The sequence below is a fragment of the Schistocerca americana genome, chromosome 1 (assembly GCF_021461395.2).
Source record: "Schistocerca americana isolate TAMUIC-IGC-003095 chromosome 1, iqSchAmer2.1, whole genome shotgun sequence".
Taxonomy (NCBI): domain Eukaryota; kingdom Metazoa; phylum Arthropoda; class Insecta; order Orthoptera; family Acrididae; genus Schistocerca; species Schistocerca americana.
Window position 1 is genome coordinate 481,913,580 of NC_060119.1, and position 13,614 is coordinate 481,927,193.

Genomic DNA, 13,614 nt, shown 5'->3' on the forward strand with positions numbered 1-13,614 from the left:
TTCAGCTTATTTGCATCTGACGTACAAGCTGCTCTGCAAAGCATGTTGATTAAGCAGGCCAATACCACTCCAACACAATATACCTTTAATGTAGGGGACCCTACATGTTGGGACTGGGAAAACTGTATCACGTAAGTTGCCCTGCAAAGCAGGTTGATTTGACAGGCCGATACTGTTCCTAGACAAATGTCTGTCGTGCAGGGCAGCCTATACGCTAGGAAGGGAAAAAAAAGTTTTTGCCCATATCTCTGAGACTACTGGTGCTCTGAGATTATAAACCCCACAGTGCTGATACTCTTTACGACTGCTGTTTCTGCTCCAAATCTGTCTGAAATTGTTGGGAAGATATCCCAAACATATGTACACTCTGCTTTCTGTATATATAACAGATATATACTTGTACCATTCTCTTCTTCCAACTTATGCAATTACTTACCATTGTCCTACAAGTACTGCCATTAATAATGTATGTTACACATATGTGAGACATACAACGGAAAGCTGAAGATTCAAAGGAGTACTTATTACTGGAGAGAATAAACAGAAATCCAGGCTGTTTAAAAAAAACTCTAAGTTTATCATTTGACAAGACATATGAAACAGAGCAGAGCAGAGCATACTATTACCTGTTTAGTATGCACTGCAAGCAATAACATTCATGATTAAGTGTGTCAGCTTGCTGTGAAGATTATCATGTTAACCAATTGTCAGGAGAGCATACACCATCATTGAAAATAATGACTAAAAGTGAATGCAAGGTGTTACAACGTGCTGAGAAACAAGAATGTGTGAAATACGAGGGGGTACCCAAAGAAAACTGGAACAACATTGCCGTGGGTGTGTAGTACACATTTCTGCCACTAAGTGTGTATAACACAACTCATTGCCAGTTCAATGCGACCTGTGTTGTTGACCTGGCTTGTTCTGTTCATCTGCAGTGATAGTTTTTGATAGTGCTGTTTGTTCTTGTTTCATTTTTTATGGTGGCAAGTTTAAGTGAATATGTGCAGCTATGAAATGTTGTTTTCTGCTCACTAAAAATGCTGCTGAAACTGTTTCAATGTTGAAAATAGCTTACCAAGCTCAAGTACACTCAAGTGTACGAATGGCTTGCTCAATTTAAAAATGGTGATATGTCGACTAATGACAAACCTCGTCCTGGACGTCCATCAACAGCCTGAATCGACGAAAATACTGAAAAAAAAATTGAAAGCTACCACTGGCTGACAGCTGATCAACTATCCAAGATTTTGACATGTTCCACATCCACGAGGATCTCTTCAATACAGACCTATGGAATGAAAAACTAATCTAACCTAATCTAATCTAAGATTAGTGGCTTATCTTGTAGTTCAGTTCAGAACCGATTTGTGACAGACAGGAGAGTGGTTCTTCCACCACAACACAACTGACACACAGCCATCTCTGTTGACAGTTTTTGGCTAAAAATGGCACGGTTCTGCTGCCCCACGCACCTTACTCACCTGACCTCTTTCCGTGTGACTTTTTCTTATTTCCATACACGAAAAGGGGCATGAAAGGGCACTGAATTGTTAACATTGAAGAAGTCAAGAAAAAAACAAGGCAGGAGTTATAAGCCATTTCTAAAGATGACTACAAAAAATGTTTCAAAGAGTGGAAGCACCAGTGGGGCAAATGTGTTAGTTGTAACAGAGAGTATTTTGAAGGGGATAAGGCTTTTTTGTAAACGATTTGAAAATACATGGTTTTTAAAAGATAATTCCAGTTGGTTTTTTTGGGTGCCCCCTCATACAGTGCATGGTGCAGTGTATTATTCTAATACAGTGCACTGTATTATTCCAATACAGTCAACAAGGAGAAGAAAGAGCAGCCAAAGTGCTTAATTTAAATGTACCATGAGAAACCAATATATATGTCCTATATGGTAGATATCTATGCAGTGAACAGTAGAAGCAAATCCATGGAAACATTTCTCCTCTCTCTCTCTCTCTCTCTCTCTCTCTCTCTCTCTCTCTCTCGCTCTCGCTCTCGCTCTCTCTTTTGTTTGTTTTTTTGCATAAAATTGCTCTCTATGAGTAAGAAAGAAACAACTACAGTAATTTTGCCACTTTGTATGACAGAACATAGTACCTAGTTTGAACTTCTAGTGGACGTATTAATTACAACTTCAGTACATCTATTCCTTTGTGAAATTTGTCATAAGTAGGATACACCTCTTTGAAATCAACAGCTCCACTGATGGAATAATACTAGGAACTAGGATGATCTTCAGAATTATAATGTAATAATAATTATATTGGTTTGTTACTCCAATTACCACAATTTCTGTTAAAATAACTCCACGACACCAAAACACCATGTGATATGCTCTCACTGCAATACACAACACAAAACACAGAGTAATGCAAAAAACTTACTGTTACATGGTGGTAAGAAATTAAACGAAATTCAATTATTCTTTAAGAAAAACTCTAAAGACCACAGATCCCTTATACTAAAACAGGAAATATAGCTAAACACCTCCAAAATTTTGTTAGTAGAATTAATGTTAATCTTGTATAATTGCCTATATCAAAGAATATGACTTCAACTCATGTTCATTGCAGAAATGTTGTCTATGTAATTAAAGCTTGTAAAGTGTTTCTGTTATCATAATGTTTGGTTGCAATAGAGTAATATAAGAAGTACCCTGTACACTTGGTATGTGATCAGTTTTGCAATTATATATACTATTGTGTGTCTCCAAAGAGTCATCAAGCATTTTCCTTGGTGTTTTGACAGATATTTGCAATTTCTGTCTTTGCATTGTGTAGCTGAAGTCAGCCCAAACAAATACTACTCAGTCACATCTTTCCTATGACACCCAGTGTCAACTGAAAGAGCCAGTTTGTTTCCTATTACAAACCAAATTATTTTTAAAGCAGAAACTTATGCACCCACATTAGTCAAATGCAATATTTGTTTTATTAGTGTATATTAACAGGCACAGCAAAACACTAAGTGTAACCAGTATTCTACCAGTAATAGCTCTGTTCTCATCCACGTTGACTTACCATCATGCAGCAATACTGCTCAGTCATTGCTGAAGTACTCTTTGTTCTTTGTGTTTTACTGTCCATATTAGGACATATTCATAAAAGAAACCTCACAGTTCACTACTTTGGGACAGTTCTATCCAACAGACATGTAAAATTCATCTTTAAAAGTAATTTTGTTTGTAACAGAAAAGAAACAGACACCACCCACTGACAATCGGTGTTGCATGAAAGATGTGATGAGCAGTATTTGTATGGGCTGACTCCAGGTACAAAACAGCAAACACGAAATTTCAAATATTTGGCAAGACAACAGAGAAAATGTGGATGATGAATCTTATGAATGATGCCATATATATAACTTGTTTACAGGCAATAAGTGGTATGTGTACCACTTTTGGTGGAAATCAGTCCAGTAGTTTAGGGGATGTTGAACATACATGCATTTTCATAATACAAATATACGAAAAATGCACGTATGTGTGTATGCTCCTCATCTCCTCCTAAACCACTGGATTGGTTGGTTGGTTGGTTAGTTTGGGATATAAAGGGACCAAACTACAGGGTCATCAGTCCCTTTTACCTGATGCAAGCAAGGCTCAAGGTACAAAAACACCCAACACCAGACCTAAAAAGAAAACAAATGGAACGAACAAAAAACGGGGAAAACATACACCACAAGGAAAAGTAGAAGGCGGAATTAAAACCATAGAGCATATGGTCTGGGCTGGCTGATCACAATAATAAAATAGGATGAGCCTGCCACTTTGCAGCACATTAAAATGACCACCCCAAAAACACAAGGTGAGATGAACACATGTAGGGAAAAAGACGAGCACCAAGGCAAACAAATACAAAGAAAGTGTGACAGAGTTAAAATGCAGGGAGGCTGGCAACCTCAGAGAGAAGGCTAAATGCCCACTCTTAGATGGTACAATAAAAAAACTCCTCACAAATAAAACGTAAAACTAAATCTGCTGTTGAGGCATTGTCACCCAACACCGAAGGCAGCGTGCTGGAAAAGTTAGAAGTCCACCCCAGAGCGACTGGTGGGTAGTCCAGCAAGATGTGGACGACAGTCATATGTGAGCCACAGTGAAACCGAGGTGGGTCCTAGCGATGGAGGAGGTAGCCATGTGTTAGCCACATATGGCCAATGTGGAGCCGTCAGAGAACCGAGTCCCTGTGAGAGGCTCACATGAAGGTCTTCCACACATTCGTAGTTTCCTTAAGGGCACGCAGTTTGTTGTACATACTGAGATTATGCCATTCCGTCTCCCAAAGCTGAAAAACCTTGCGATGTAATAATGATCGCAAGGTCAGTTACAGGGATGCCGATCTCCAGAAGCGGTTTCTGTGTCACTTGTTTGGTCAGCAAGTTCATTTCCTGGGATTCCGATGTGGCCAGGGGTCCACACAAACACCACGGAACAATTGGACCATTCCAGGGCATAGATGGACTCCTGGATGGTTGCTACCAAAGAATAGCGGGGGTAGAACTGGTCAATAGCTTGTAGGTTGCTCCAGAAGTCAGTACAGAGAAGGAACGACTCACCAGAGCATGAGCGGATGTGCTCAAGAGCATGAGAAATGGCCGACAGTTCTTCAGTGAAAACACTGCAGCCATCTGGCAAGAAGTGCTGTTCAATATGTCCTCCATGGACATACGTGAAGAAATGTGACCATCAGCCATCTAGCTGTCAGAGTAAACCACTTCATGGTCCCGGTACACGTCAAGAATCGAGAGGAGGTGACAGCAGAGAGTTGTGGGGTTTACTGAGTCCTTTGGACCATGTGAAAGGTCCAGGTGAAGCTTCAGCCTAGGTGCACACCATGGAGGTGTACGCAAATGGACCTCGAGTATAGGTGGTAAAGGCAAGGACTCCGCTTCAGACAGAAGAGATTGGAAGCGAACTGCAATCTTAAGCCCTGACCTGGGCCTCCAATGCGGGAGATGAACCGCTGTGGATGCGAAATGGAGATGGTAATTCAGATGCTCAGGAGAACTATGAATGTGAGCAACATAGCTAGCAAGCAGTTGTGCATGCCTAACCTTCAATGGAGGGACTCTGGCCTCGACCAGGACGCTGGTCACCAGACTCATCCTAAAAGCTCCTGTTTCCAGTTGAATGCCACAGTGGTGCACTGGGTTGAGTAAACGCAATGCTGAGGGTGCTGCCGAACCATAAACCAGACTCCCACAGTCAAGGCAGGATTGAACAAGGACTCTGTAGAGCTGCAGCAGCGTAGAGCGATATGCACCCCAGTTGGTGTTGCTTAGGCAGCAGAAAGCATTGAGGTGCTGCCAGCACTTCCGCTTCAGCTGACAGAGATGAGGAAGCCACCAGTACTAAGAGACAATGTGTCTCCACTACAGTGAGTGGATCGTCATTAAGGTAAAGTTCTGGTTCCAGATAAACGGTACGATGCCAACACAAGTGTACGAAACATGACTTTGCGGCTGAAAACTAGAAGCTGCAGGCTAGAGCCCATGACTGTATCATGTGTATGGCTTTCTGTAGACACCACTCGTCAACATCAGTACCGGAGGAGCAGTACAAAATGCAGAAGTCATCTGCATACAGAGAAGATGATACTGACAGCCTGACAGCTGCTGCTAGACTGTTAATGGCCATTAAAAATAGAGATACACTCAATACAGAGTGCTGCAGTACCCAATTCTCCTGGATATGGGGGGAACTATGGGAGGCACTGACTTGGATATGGAAAGTACGGAGCAATAGGAAATTTTCGATAAAAATCGGGAGCAGGCACTGGAGATCCCACTCCAACATGTGGTAAGGATATGATGTCCCCAGGTCGTGTCGTAAGCTTTTCGTAAATCCAAAAGGACAGCAACTAGGTGTCGGCATCTGGAAAACGCTGTTTGGATGGCAGACTCAAGGGAAACTAGATTGTAAGTGGTAGAGCAACCCTGGCAGAATCCACCCTGGCATGGAGCCAGTAGGCCACGTGACTCCAGAACCCAACACAACTGCCAACTTACCATATGTTCTAACAGCTTACAAAGAACATTGGTGAGGCTCACGGGCCGATAGCTGTCCACATCAAGAGGGTTTTTACTGGGTTTGAGCACTGGAATGATGGTGCTCTTCCATTACTGTGATGGAAAGCTGCCATAACACTAGATCTAGTTGAAGATGACTAGGAGACGTCGCTTGTAGTCAGACGAGAGATGTTTGATCATCAGACTGTGGGTCCGATCTGGCCCAGGAGCTGTGTCGGGGCAATGTGCAAGGATGCTGAGGAGCTCCCACTCTGTAAATGGAACATTATAGGGTTCACTGTGATGTTCAGTGAACGAGAGGGCTTTCCTTTGCATCTGCCCTTTGAGGGTGCGAAATGCTGGGGGATAATTCTCTACCGCAGAAGCTCGAGCACAGTGCTCAGCAAAGTGCTCGGCAACTTCGTTTGCATCGGTAGATAACATGCCATTGATGTTGAGCCAGTAACACATGTTGGGGTCTGCTACCCACAAACATGTTTGATCTTCGTCCAGATTTGGGAAGGTGACATGTGGCACTGAATGGCTGAGACATACTTCTCCCAACACGCCTGTTTCCATCTTTTTATAAGCTGGCAAACGTGGTCAGGGAGCCATTTAAAAGCTATTAGGTGTTCTAGGGAAGGGTGCCACTTACGTCGCTGTAGAGCTTGTCAACGCTCTTTAATGGCCTCAGTGATTTCTGGCGAGCACTAATGTACTGACTTTTGCCGGGGGCACCCTAAAGAACAAGCGATTGTGTTTTCCGCCACAGAAACAATCGTTCTAGTGACCTGCTGAACTACCATACTGATGTTACCATGTGGGGGAGATTCAACAATGACAGCAGAGGTGAAGGCTTCCCAGTCTGCCTTGTTTAAAGCCCATCTTGGTAGACGTCCAGGAGAATGGCACTGGGGGAGTGACAGGAAGATGGGAAAGTGGTCACTACCACACAAATCATTGTGGGCTCTCCAGTGGACAGATGGGGGAAGTCCTGGGTTGCAGAGGGATAAATTAATGGCCAAGTAAGAGCCATGAGCCACATTGAAATGTGTGGGGGCCCCAGTATTTAAGAGGCAAAGGTCGCATTTAGAAAGGAAAGTTTCGACATCTCTACCTTGGCCAGTGAGCACAGTGCCACCCCACAAGGGGTTATGGGCATTAAAATCTCTCAAAAGTAGGAAAGGTTTAGGGAGTTGATGAATCAGTGCAGCCAATGCATTCAGGGGTACTGCACCATCTGGAGGAAGATATACATGCAGACAGTTATTTCCTGTGTCGCCCTTATCTTGACAGCCACAGCTTCAAGAGGGGTTTAAGGGGCCACAGGTTCACTGCATACTGAGTACAGGACATAGACACAAACCCCACCTAACACACTATTATAGTCACTACAGTTCTTGTAATACCCTCAATAGCCAAGAAGGGGAGGGGTCCGCATTCCCGGGAACTAGGTTTCCTGGAGGGCAATGCAGAAAGCACGTTGAAGTTTAACAGTTGCTGTAGCTCAGCCAGGTGGTGGAAAAAACTGCAGCAGTCGCACTGGAGGATGATGATGTTTTAAGGCTGACTAGACATGAAGCATGCAAGGGGGCAGGCTATGCCTCAGGGTCACCTGCTGCCACTGATTGAATATTTGTATCCATTACTATTGGATGAGGCATCAGTGAGATCCAGGTCCTCAGGGGACATTGAAATCTCCACCTAATCCACAGGTGCAGAATTGGTAGGGAGTTGTGGTGTTGGGGCCACCAGAAGGTCCTTTTTCTTAGCAGACTTCTTTGTTTGCTTGCCCATTCACTTCTCTTTAGCGACCAGCTGGGAGGACTTCTCTGAAGTAGCTTCAGGCACGGAGGAAGACCATGAAGCCCTTCGTCCAGCAGCTTTTGGCTCCTTTAGCACTGGCGAGTGTCCGCTGTGGCAACAGTGGGCACCTTGGGAGAGAGGGTCCCAAAAGACCCCTTCTGCACGAGAGGAGATGGAGGAGGCTGTTGCTTCTCCAGCAGGGGAGGGGGGGTGGGAGGGGAGGGGGGAGTGGGGAGGTCCCTGCATTTGGGGGTCCTTGCTCCTGATGTAGGTACTTTGGGAGGAACAGAAGGAGATTTTCCCCCCTGCCAATAAGGGGCAGATGTATTCTGGAGGCCCAGAGGGACCACTGTTCATGGCACAGTGTGTGGTACGACTGGTACTTGTGATGGCGATGGTAAAATGCAGCTGCAACCTATGAGGACATCAACCGAATGGGGTGTAATTGTTCAAATTTACATTTAACCTGTTGGTAAGTCAACTGGTCCAGGGTCCTGTACTCCATGATTTTCTGCTCCTTTTGGAGTACGGTGCAGTCTGGTGAGCAGGGGAAGTGCTGCTCTCCGCAGCTGATACAAGTGGAAGAAGGCGCACACAGAGTATCTGGATGCAGTGCATGTCCACAGTCTCGACGAAGACATGTGCCTGAATTTACAGCACTTGTAGCACCACATAGGGGGAGAGAAGTATGGTTTAACATCACAGCGGTAAACGATCACCTTGACCTTTTCAGACAATGAATCACCCTCAAATGCCTAGAGGAAGTCACTGGTAGCAACCCTGTTGTCTTTGGGTCTCCTGCAACTGTGCCAGAATGAAATGAACACTCCGCCATCCTAGATTGGCATGGAGCTCATCATCAGACTGCAAGAGGACGTCACGATGGAAAGTAATCCCCTGGACCACGCTGAGGCTTTCAGGGGGGGTGACGGAAACAGGTATATAACCCAGCCAGTAATGTGCAGGATTGCGTTGGGGATGTTGTCTGAATGAAGACTGCACCGCTTCTCATCTTGGACTGCGCTGTCGCTTCCCCAAACTTATCCTCAACATGTTCAACAAAAACCTGAGGCTTCACAGGTAGAAAGGAGTCCCCGTCCATTCTGCTACAGACTAAATACCAAGGCGCATATGGCTCTCTTCTTTCTGAAGCCCTACATTCCTCCCATGGTGTAGCGAGGGATGGAAACAATAGAGATTCGTTTATCTGATAATCTTATTCATACAGACAAGGGTTACCTTCTAAGTAAAACTTGGAACCCGGTGTTATCAGACATTAAAAAACAACAGTCTGTGTTTCGATCGTCGGAATAATTTTTAATTTTTGATAGCGATATCTCGATTTCGCCTGTTTCCACCACTGGCGGCGCGGTATGTTTACTTGCACTAGAGGGCAGTTACGGCACCTTCTCACGTACGCATTGTGGGCCTTCTGCGGTCTCTATAGGGGCCGCCGCTTGCGCTGAGAAGTCAGTTCCGGCGAGATCATGTACCAGCACTCTCACCTGAAGATGGCGGCCAGTTGGACCGCTGAAATATTGTGTCAAGATGACGTTATGATCCAGCTGCACACCCGAGAAGAATATTATCAATTATTATGCCAGGAAAGTCTTTGTAATCACAAGTACAGTGGTGTTAAGAACCAGCTTCCATTGTGGTGGTGGTATTGAAAATAAAAATAGAGTGACAGAAAATGCGCAGAGGGGGGGGGGGGGGAAGGGGGGGGGGGAGAGATGGATAGAAAGAGGGAGAGTATATGGACAGAGACAGGTGGGAAGAGTATTCAGACAGATAGAGTGGGAGGAGGAGATAAAGAGAGGGGAAGAAGAGATGGACAGAGAGACGGGTGAGGAGGTGTTGGAGGGAGAGGAGATGGAATAGAGATGGGGAGGAGGTGACGGACAGAAAGAGGGCAGATGAGGAGATGGATAGAAAGAGAGGGGGAGGGTGATAGGAGTGTAATATACGTGATATATGTACATGTAGGCAAAGTCTGAAATAAAATGCTAGTTTAGAATAAATTGAAGCAAGGAGCCAATGCTTCATAAAGAAGATGTATAATCATACGGTGTGTAATGAACTGGTGGTGGAAAGGTGACAGCTATGCAATTGTAGCGGTTCATCTACTTTGTTTCTTTCTTCATTTGCTGTTCTCGATGTCGATGTAGTGCGCTGCTACACTGGCTGAAAGATGGGTTTTGGAAGTACAACACAGACTACTTTAAATGATGTAGCTGACAGAGGCACAGTTGCTTTTCACTGTCTTTTACTTTCACTTTTCACAACCCCCAATATTACACAGTTATGTGGCTAGTGCACTACTGTTTAAATTTCGATAAGCCTCAGTTATAGGTTGCAGGTGAACATCCACATACCGCTACCATAGTTAACTGTTGAATATCTACTAGCAGTAAAAGTCTAGCCATGAAGTTCACTGTTCTTGAAGAATAAGCAGGTACAGGTACATATGGAAACAGAAAATGTCCTTGTTTTTACACACAGCCAATTGATGTAACACTTATTCACTGTTAAGTTGATTCATTGTTGTCGTTCTAACCAACACAGGTTCCTCGTCTGAAATTCGGCCAGGGACTTACTGTCTCGTGACCAGAAACTGGGTCCTTATATACCCTCACAATAATGGGTGCTGGAACTACACATTGTTCAAAGTTTAATTTACAGAAATTGCAATTAAAACTTAACTAATTAAATTAACTGAATACATCGAAAAATTCGTTCCTTTTAACAGTTTCTTCTACTACAAGGTTTCGGCCAAATTATTTGTTTAAATGATGAAATTAACATATATATAGTTGTGGAAACAATACTGTTGATGAAACTGTTAACTACTTTGGAATTATTTAAGGGCTGGTTTTGCTAACATGTTTTCAAATAGAACCAAATAGATGCTTTAGAATACTATTAGTTGTTCCTCCAAATGTTTATAATTAGTACAGAATTTATATTCGTTTATATGTCAGCACTAGAATTTAAGTTATGAAACAATTACTGTTTTCACCCTACAAAAAAAGATACTAACTATGAATAGTCAAAATAAATTAGAAAATCAATTACATACATAAATCTAAGCACAAAATTACATCTGGTGTTATATTCTTTAAAACTAAGGACCAATTTTTCTCTTTTATGAAAATGCAGATTATATTTACATATGTTAATGGTAATTAGTTAAAATTGAAAAAATGAATTTTATTTACGGAGGCAGATGGCAACACAAGAGGGGAAGTAAAAATATCCCAGCTTGCTTCGTCGCACAATCCTGTTAGCAAACAACAGTACTGGCGATGTTCCACTGCTTACCTTCACCTTTGTATTCAGTATACAACATTTATTAAGAAAAATGTTTCAGCATTCTATGACAGCCACTGTATCATTCATATTGAAATCCATATGTACTTGCTTCACATTTTGGAAAAAAGGGGGTAATGTTTCTCTCTTACAGGATACAAAAATGATGTTTCAGTGTGATTTAACTTCAAATGAAAATTGGTAGATCATGTTGTGTGTGGTGGTCACTGCATGAAATGGGATTCTGCAGGCGACGAAACATGATATATGATTAAATCAGAGGGCATGTACCCCAACAAAATCATTACAATCCGTATAAGACCCTTCCATAGTTAAGCTGACTTAGACCATGCTATCAGAATAAAAACTGTTGCATTTACAGAACCACTTATGTGAGCAGCAAAACACTTGGGAAGAGCAGTCTCTTTTCTTGTAGTTGGCCTACTTCACCCGAAATCACGCACTGGCCCTTGACCTCGTATCACAGTTGTTAGTCAAAATTTGGTATAAGAATGTACATAATGGAAGAGGGTTAAAATATATTTTTCCAGAATTATTCGATCAAAATTATAGTTAGAAGACCATTTTGAAATGTAAGTCATTTTTACAAACTGACGAGAAACACGGTGGCTTAATATAAAATTATAAAAATGCTGGAATTATGCATACAAATATTTACAAATTTTTAATGAATACTGTTTCTAAAGATTTTTTTTTTTTTTTCATTTTGCAAATTTCAGGACTCTTTTCACCAAAATCACAGGTATTACCATCTTCATTTTTGATTCACATGATACCTGCTGTCACTCTCTTCAACATAAAAAATTGGAGGGTATCTCTCTTTTCTTGCTAGTTCTCATATCATTTCAATAAAGCTGCAATGATTGTTACATCACATGGCTGATCAAGAATACATGAAAAAACTATGAAAAATTCAGTCTAGCAGGGCGCGTGCGCACGTCTCTCTCTCTCTCTCTCTCTCTCTCTCTCTCTCTCTCTCTCAAGAAGGAAAATTTTGTCTTTTAATTTCATGCTTTCTACATATCGAAATCTCAGAGTCACTACTTAAAATCCAGCAAGAGGACACTCCCTGATACTTCATGCATCTTTACAGTGGATTTTGTAGAAAATTATGTATATTTACTTCTGGATGCTGCACAAGAATTTCACTGGCAGAACGTACAAGTCACTCTTTATCCTGCTGTTTTCAACTATAAAATAGAAGATCACATTATGGCAATCTCAATGTGGTTGTTTAAGTGACTGTTTGCAGCTTGATACAAATACATTCTGTGTTTACCAGAATGCTGCTCTCACCTATATACAGGAGCAAATACCATACATCCAACACATTATTTACTTCCATGACAGCAGTTCTGTACAATTTAAATACTAAGAATTTTGTAAATTTGTGCCATCATAAGAAAGATAATGGAGTTACTGCATAATGGAATTTTTTGCACTAGTCAAGGCAAAAATGCATGTGATGGGAGTTGATGCTATAATTAAATGTTTAACCACAAGATCAGGTTTCCAGTGTCCATATGACAGTCACACTTTAAGTCCAAAGATCAGTTTACGTTTGCCAAAACTCATATTCCACAGATACAAACATTTTATATACATGAGAAGAGATAACAAAATTCACAAACAAGTTGCAAAAATGATATGAAACTGGTTCTACCATTCCTGGATCAATCATGTTTTCAAACCAGTGAATCAAAGCAGTTTGCTAATAAATGTGTTTCATCATCTACTAAATTCATACATGTTCATCTTGACCCTCAAAACAAGGCATCTATCATTATTAAAGAATACAGGTTCATTGCAGCTATCTATAATAAACAATGGTGGTTTGAAAAATTCTGAAAATCTGTACAGAACATAGAGACACAAAGATAAAATTCATGACGTCAAGTGGTCCTTCTTCAGTTTATTCATGGCCACTTCATGCTTCTGTTGCTGGATCCGTTACGAAAATATTTTAATGAGTTTGCCTGCTCCTAGTGCAAGCACAAGACCAATTGCTTATATACTTTCAGATCAGATACAATATTCTCCATTGATAACATGTTTAAAAGAATAATCACTTTTTGGAATACAGTATCATGAATATATTTTATATGAACTGAAGATCATTTTTTGTACACTACCTAAAAGCATGCAAAAAGTAAGTATGAAAATAGGCACTGTGAGATTAGGTCCATGCTGTAGAAATGGCCACAAAATTCTTTACATATCATGAGCTTCATAAATATATAATTGTATGAATTTTATTTCTCAAAATTACAGCTCAACAACTGATGTTGATAAACACATTGTTTTTAGGCTGTATTTCTTACATTGTCACTCATCTTTGATGATGATGATGATGATGATGATGACGATATCCCATACTCCGAGGAGTGTAGGGAACAATGTGGGAGACCCATGCCGCCGACTAGGCAAGGTCCTAGTGGAAGTGAAAGGCCATTG

General features: G+C 41.7%; 1 protein-coding gene across 1 annotated transcript in view; it reads right to left on the reverse strand.

Moving 5' to 3' along the window:
* The window catches only part of LOC124604303 (probable ATP-dependent RNA helicase DDX60), a 243,057-nt gene that overhangs the window by 204,106 nt on the left and 25,337 nt on the right, over positions 1–13,614 (reverse strand). The gene's annotated exons all lie outside the window — the stretch shown is intronic.